The following is a 7,199-nucleotide window of genomic DNA, read 5'->3' on the forward strand; positions in this document are numbered from 1 at the left end:
TCACCAAACCACGCCCAGAGAGCTCTGCTGACACCGAGGAGCCTGGGACACCGCGGAGCCTCACAACCCTGCACGCTGACTCCCCCTCACCATCCACTGCCCTCCACTAACAGGGCAGGTGCCCACTCAGACCCCTGGAGGATGGAGCCCAGGGGGTTTCCCGGGAAATCCCCTCCCAAGTCAATCCCCAGAGGGCTAATCTCCACCCGCCCTTGGGTTGTGGATTGATAAGTTTGTTATCTTTAGGAAGGAGTTTCCTTATCTGAATGGGGTGCCAGGTAAACCCCCAAAAGATGCAATGGTCAAGGGCCTAGACATATGAGGACTGGGGTCTCCTTTGGGGCTAAGGAGTCTCCCACTCCTGTGCACAAAGACCCACCTTTGATAGCCACAGGCTGTGTGGGGGCATGGGAGCCTCAGCAGCTGGAGGAGGGGCCATTTACTGCCGTTGGAGCTGGGGGCTAGTCCCCCTCCCCATCCCTGGGGTGGAGACCACATGCAGAGCCAGATAGAGCCAGGGTAGATGTGTGGGACAAGAGGTTTGGACCCTCACTCCTGACCGTCCAGAGTCACATCCCTGGGCCTTTGCCATCTCTCGACTTGGAGAAAAGCCTGAGTTTCTGCTCACCTGGCTCACTGCCACAGCTTGATGCTGGCATGGGTGCCCTGTTTCTGCTCTGGCTGCAACAGACTTCTAGTTGGCAGTGAGGTCATTGCAGAAAAGGAGGGAAAAGGCCTGGGCCACCTGGCTTTATATTTTTAAAAACCATGTTGCCACATCTGTCTACCTATGTCCTCAGTGGCATTGTTCCCAGTCGCCAAGAGAGGGGAGCCACCCCAATGTCCATTGATGACGGATGGATGAATGGAATGTGGTCCATCCACATGGTCGGGATGGTATTCAGCCTAAAAAGGAAGGGGATCCTGCCACCTGCCCCCAGGTGGATGAGCATTCTGCTCAGTGAAGCCAGCGGACACAAAAGGACCAACACCGAGTGACAGAGCAGTCAAGCTCCTGGAGGCAGAAGTAGGCCCCAGGGCCTCAGAGAGGGATGAAGGGTTATTGTTTGAAGGGTATGCTGCTGCTGCTGCTGCTGCTAAGTCGTTTCAGTCGTGTCCGACTCTGTGCGACCCCATAAATGGCAGCCCACCAGGCTCCCCCATCCCTGGGATTCTCCAGGCAAGAACACTGAAGTGGGTTGCCATTTCCTTCTCCAATGCATGAAAGTGAAAAGTGAAAGTGAAGTCGTGTCTGACTCTTCGAGACCCCATGGACTGCAGCCTACCAGGCTTCTCCGTCCATGGGATTTTCCAGGCAAGAGTACTGGAGTGGGTTGCCATTGCCTTCTCTGTTGAAGGGTATGGGTCAACTCTATTTCAATAGAATTTTTTTTTATTAAAAAAGAAAGTATATGGAGATTCCATTGTGCAGGATGAAACATGCAGATCTATTGCATGAGCATAGATGTACTTAACAGTATATAACTAAATATACAGTATTTAAATATACAGCATATCAGTAAATACACTTAACAGTACTGAGTGGTACACTTAAAATGGTTTAGATGGTATATTCTGTGTTATGTGTTTTACCACAATTAAAATATTTTAAAATTACTTTTAAAATATGATGCCTATTGGTCTTACTGTTCTCTCTTTTTGCAGCAATATTTATGTATTTTATATCTTTATATCATTTTGTATTGAGGCATAGTTTGCATACAATAAATTCCACCACTCTGGTGTGTTCAGTTTTTGAGTGTTGACTATTCCAGTCTTTCACTGTAAGTATCATGTTGTAAGGTTTTCTTTTTTTTAGTTCAGGTGTAACTCACATACCATAAAAGTCTCAGTTTTAAAATTTACAGTTCAGTGAAAGTTTCTCAGTCATGTCCAACTCTTTGCAACCCCATGGACTATACAGTCCATGGAATTCTCCAGGCCAGAATACTGAAGTGGGTAGCCTTTCCCTTCTCTAGGGGATCTTCCCAACCCAGGGATCGAACTCAGGTCTCCCACATTGCAGGCAGATTCTTTACCAGCTAAGCCACAAGGGAATTTCAGGTATTCACCAGGCTGTGTTACCATCACTACTGTCTAACTCAGAACATTCATGACCCCAGAAAGAAACCCCTGAACCATCAGCCATCACTCCCCACCCCTCTTCTCCCAGCCCCGGCAACCACAGATCTATTTTTTTCTCTATGGCATTGACAGTTCTGGACATTTCTGGCTTCCTTCACTTCGAACAATGTGTTCAGGGTTGGTTCATCTTGCAACAGGTGTCCGTCCTTTATTCCATGGCTGCAAACAGGTCCATTGTATGGATATAGCACATTCTGTTTATCCATTCATCAGCTGATGGATATTTTGATTACATTTCCACTTCTTGTGATTTTGGGTAACTGCAAAAAATAATCATGTACAGATTTCTGTGTGAATATATGTTTTCGACTATTTTGGGGGGAGGGGAGTGTATATCTAGGAATGGGATTGCTGGAGCACATGGTAACTCTTTGTCTAACTTTGTGAGGAACTTGCCAGCCTGTTTCAATAGCAGCTGCACCATTTTACATCCCCCAGCCATGTATGAGGCTCCTGATTTCTTCACATTCTCATCAACCTCTGTTATTGTCTATTGATTTTTTGGTTTTCTGTTTTTGATACTTTAGCCATGTCAGTGGAGTTGAATTGGCCCCTCTGTTGGTTTTTCTCTTCTTTTAAGAATGCTCCATAATTAAGTCTGTATATTTACACAGAAGCAACTGAAGAGCATTCTGAACTACTTTTTTTAAATAACTGACCAGTTAATATTTGAATTAGTAATTCATACATGTGGTTTAAGTTAAAAGGTACAAAATTCACATTGTGCCAAAAAGCTAATAGATAAAAATTAAATTTCCTTTCTGCCTCTGTCTCTCATGTCCCCAGTGAGGCAAATGCTGCTAATAGTTTTAGAGAAACTTATGATAGGTTTTGTGTGACCCACCCTGGAGATGCTGATGGGGGCCCATGTATGAGTGTGAGTGTGAGTGTGTGTGTGTGTGTGTGTGTGTCACAGGTGCAAAGCACGGTCTGCTATTATGAATGATTCCTCGCTCCTTCTAAGAATCCACCTAAGACATTACAAGCCACGGCTAAGAACACTTGACAGGCCTGATTTAGGTCTGTCCTCCCCCATCACCTAATAGAGGTGATCGGGTGACTGAGTTTTAAATTTATGCAGAAGTGATAAGCTTTTTCTTTGTTTTTTTGGAAGGCAATGGCACCCCACTCCGGTACTCTTGCCTGGAAAATCCCATGGACGGAGGAGCCTGGAAGGCTGCAGTCCATGGAGTCGTGAAGAGTCGGACACAACTGAGCAACTTCACTTTCACTTTTCACTTTCAAGCTTTGGAGAAGGAAATGGCAACCCACTCCAGTGTTCTTGCCTGGAGAATCCCAGGGATTAGGGGGCCTGGTGGGCTGCCGTCTATGGGGTCGCACAGAGTCAGACACGACTGAAGCGACTTAGCAGCAGCATTGACCAGTTCATGGGATCTATATGCCAAATGGGCTTCCCAGGTGGTGCTAGTGGTAAAGAACCCGCTTGCCAATGCAGGAGACACAGGAGACGCAGGTTTGATTCCTGGGTCAGGAAGATGCCCTGGGGAAGGAATCCACTCCAGTATTCTTGCCTGGGAAATGCCATGGACAGAGAGGCCTGACCGACTACAATCCATGGGGTTGCAAAGAGTCGGACAAGACGGAAGTGACTTAGCACATATACACTCATAGGCCAAATGAGTTTCAAAATGGCAAATTTTATAACAAAAAGGTGGAGGGGCTCAGGACGCTAATAATAATTTGGATACAATTTCTTTAAAAGCAAAAAAAAAAATAAAATAAAACACTGCATGTAGTATGTCTGCTGAATGCAGTCTGGGGACAGCTGTGTTCCTGCTGCCATTCTTCTTTATCTTTGTCAGGAGGTTTAACATCATCTGCTCACGTGGAGATCCCACTCTCGCAGGCTGGCTTCAGGGATAAAGAGGAAGGTGGCATCCTGGGTGCTCCCATAACAACGCAGAGCAGGTTCAGACCCATTAACACAATTTGGTTTTTTACAAAAGCTGCCCTCTTTCTGAATTCTTGACCACTAAATCAAGACTCACTGTTTAATGAGTGCTTGCATGCATGCATGCTAAGTTGCTTCAGTCGTGTTCAATTTCTTTGCAACGCTATGGACTATAGCCCACCAGGCTCCTCTGTCCATGGGATTCTCCAGACAATAATACTGGAGTGCGTTGCCATGCCCTCCTCCAGGGGATCTTCCTGACCCAGGGATCCAATCTGCCTCTCTTACGTCTCCTGCACTGGCCAGGGGGGGTTCTTTACCACTAGAGCCACCTGGGAAGTCCAATGAGTGCTTAGGAATTCACAAAGTGAGAGCTGCAAACACGGACTCCATTGACTGCTCTAATGTATCAATAAATCTTCCTGAACAGTCAAAACAGTCCTTTCACACTAATCCTTTCTGTCTGGCCCATGCTGCAAGCAGGCTTGGGCTGCCCGACCTTGGAAAGACATATGCTTAGTTCAGTGCTGTTTATACACATGAACAAAGGGAAAGTGCTCAATATTCGTCAAGGGGAAATGTTGAATACAACCTGTTATCTACGTGCTGTGATATGTATGCAGTGTTAAGAGTCTGAAGTCTATCAGTGTGCATTAGATATGACTGAGGTGTGAAGCACAACACTGCATATAATACGTGTAATACAGTACCATCTGTATAAACAGACCATAAGCAGTGACACTCGTGTTGTGTGTGTATTTAACCACATAGAAATGATCCCATGGCAGAACTCAGGTAAGTGAGGAGGCGGGCAGAACTGGTGACAGTGGTCTGGGAAGACCTCACCTTATCTGTAAGGTTTTAATATAAACACCTCACAACGACAAGGTGTTTGTGTTTTACTTACAGAGTTAAAGTTTCGCTGAGACCTTTGTGGGAAGCGTCCAGCACCAGTTTGTGTACACGTGTTGTGGCGGTGCTGGCCCAGCTCCGCTCTGCCCTTCCGCCCACTTAGGAAAGACCAGAAATTAGCCCCAAAACACAGCCTTCTCTGGGCCCCTTCTCTGCAGATAAGTCAGCAGAAAAGCACATCACCTTTGTTCCTACATTTGGAAGAAAAGGAAACGTCCACACCCAGGAATGACACAAACAGGGAGAGAAAAGGTGCAGGGGTGGGGGAGGGGGGGCAGGGCAGGCCCGGGGGTAGGGGCAGATGAATCCTGGTCCCCAAAGAGGGGCTTCTCGGCCCGTGGACCCCCATAGGGCCTGGGTATAGGCGTTTCTGAGGAGACGCTGCAGTTTGCATTGATACTATATTTAAGGGTCTGGAGCCCCCAAAGGCTGAGAACCGCTGCTTCAAGATCTCAGTGAATGTCACGAGCTTGAGTTGTAAGTCAACCCCAGTGTCTTCACACTGGCTACACAGACTCCATGAGGTTGTGAAGTCCAGTTGGGAAGAGGAGGACTTCTGCTCCTAGTCCAGCTGGGGAGAAAGTTGTCTTGACTGAGGGGTGTTGCACAAGCTCCTGCCCCTGTGGCCTTACATACAGCCTGATCTGCTGTCTCCCAGCCAGGCCCTGGGCAGACGGGATGGCCAGTCCAGGGCCTCACCCCACTCAGCGGCAGGGCTGGCACCGGGGGCCAGCTCCACCCCTCCTGGCTGTGGTTCTTCTGTGTGCAGAATTCCCACAGAGAAGCCTGCCTGGCTCCCGGACCTGCTTTCCTTGGCTGCCACTGGACTATAGGTGTGAGTGGGGTGAGGCCCCGTCCATGGCACTGCTGTGCAGATTCTCCCCGACATGGCTGCCCTGTGGGCACTCCCTGACCCTGGCTCCTCCAGATCCCCCCACACTCCTCATGTCCTGGTGTACCTCTGCCCTTCCTAAAACAGCACAGAACAGCCCCCACCACACACAGCTCCCCACCCTCACTTGGCCCCAGCTCCAAAGTCCCTTCCAGGGCACTTTAAGGTAGAATTCGCACCTTTGCCCTCTTTGAAATAGGCCTTCACGTGTTGCTGCTGCCATAGCATCTTGTTCACTCATTCGCTCACTAACAAGCCTTCACCCTCGAGGCCCCGGGAGTGAGTCAGTGAGCTGCTCCTGCTACCTGGCTGCTTCCATGTTCGAGGCTCCTATGAACTTGACCCTCACTACTCCAGCCTGGGCCCGACACACCTGGACCTCAGGCCTGGAGGCCGTGTATATGCACAAGGCAACAGTGATCCCAGGGTCTGGGGAGCTCAATTGTAGACTGAACATCAGGTGCAGTTGGGAGTCATTTTTATTTCTTTCGGAGAGGAAACATCACTGTTTCGTGTAACAATGTTCTGGTTTCTTCAGAGATGCAAGTTGAAGCATTTGGGGTTCAAATAAAAATACAGATAAAAAACAAGCAATTATGTCAAAATATTAAAGGCTGGCTGAATCCAGGCACTGCGTATAAAGATGCTCATGGCATGTTCTCTCTATACATCTTTATATTTGAAATTTTTTGCAATAAAATGTTTTTTTAGAGGTGAGTTGAATTGAACTGATTGGACCCACTGTCTCATTGTCAAGCTGGTGTCCAGTCCATTGGGGCTGCTCCGACAGAGTGCTGGACACCAGTGGTTTATTATGAACAACAAAGTTTTATTGCCCAAGGTTCTGGAGGCTGGAAGCCCTAGATCTGGACCAGCAGGGCCCAGTTCTGGTGACACCACCTCCTGGTTCACGGCAGACAGTCCCTTCCCTGTGTCCTCAGAAGGCAGAAGGGGTGAGGGAGCTCTCTTAAAAGGACAGTAACTCCATCCATGGGGTAACTGGCCTCATAACCCCATCACCCACCCCCCACCCAGGCCCACCTTGTAAAGCTAGCACACTGGCCATTAGGAGGTCAGTACATGAGTTGTGAGGGGTATACAACATTCAGGCAACTGGCAGGGGGCGAGGTTCAGATGGGGCTCTGGGCCTGAACCCCCGTCGTCCGCCAAGGCTGGAACCCCGCAGGCCCCGGGGATGCCAGGACTCTGGAAGGAGATTGCTTTTGGCCCCACATTTCCCTCGGTGACACCATGAGCCTCGGGGCAGGACGGGGGAGGAAGAGGAGGAGTAGGAACTCGGGCAGCAGGGCCAGCTGTGCAAGTCACGTGAGTCCGGGG

Source organism: Bos indicus, chromosome 24 (genome assembly GCF_029378745.1).
Source record: "Bos indicus isolate NIAB-ARS_2022 breed Sahiwal x Tharparkar chromosome 24, NIAB-ARS_B.indTharparkar_mat_pri_1.0, whole genome shotgun sequence".
Classification (NCBI taxonomy): Eukaryota; Metazoa; Chordata; class Mammalia; order Artiodactyla; family Bovidae; genus Bos; species Bos indicus.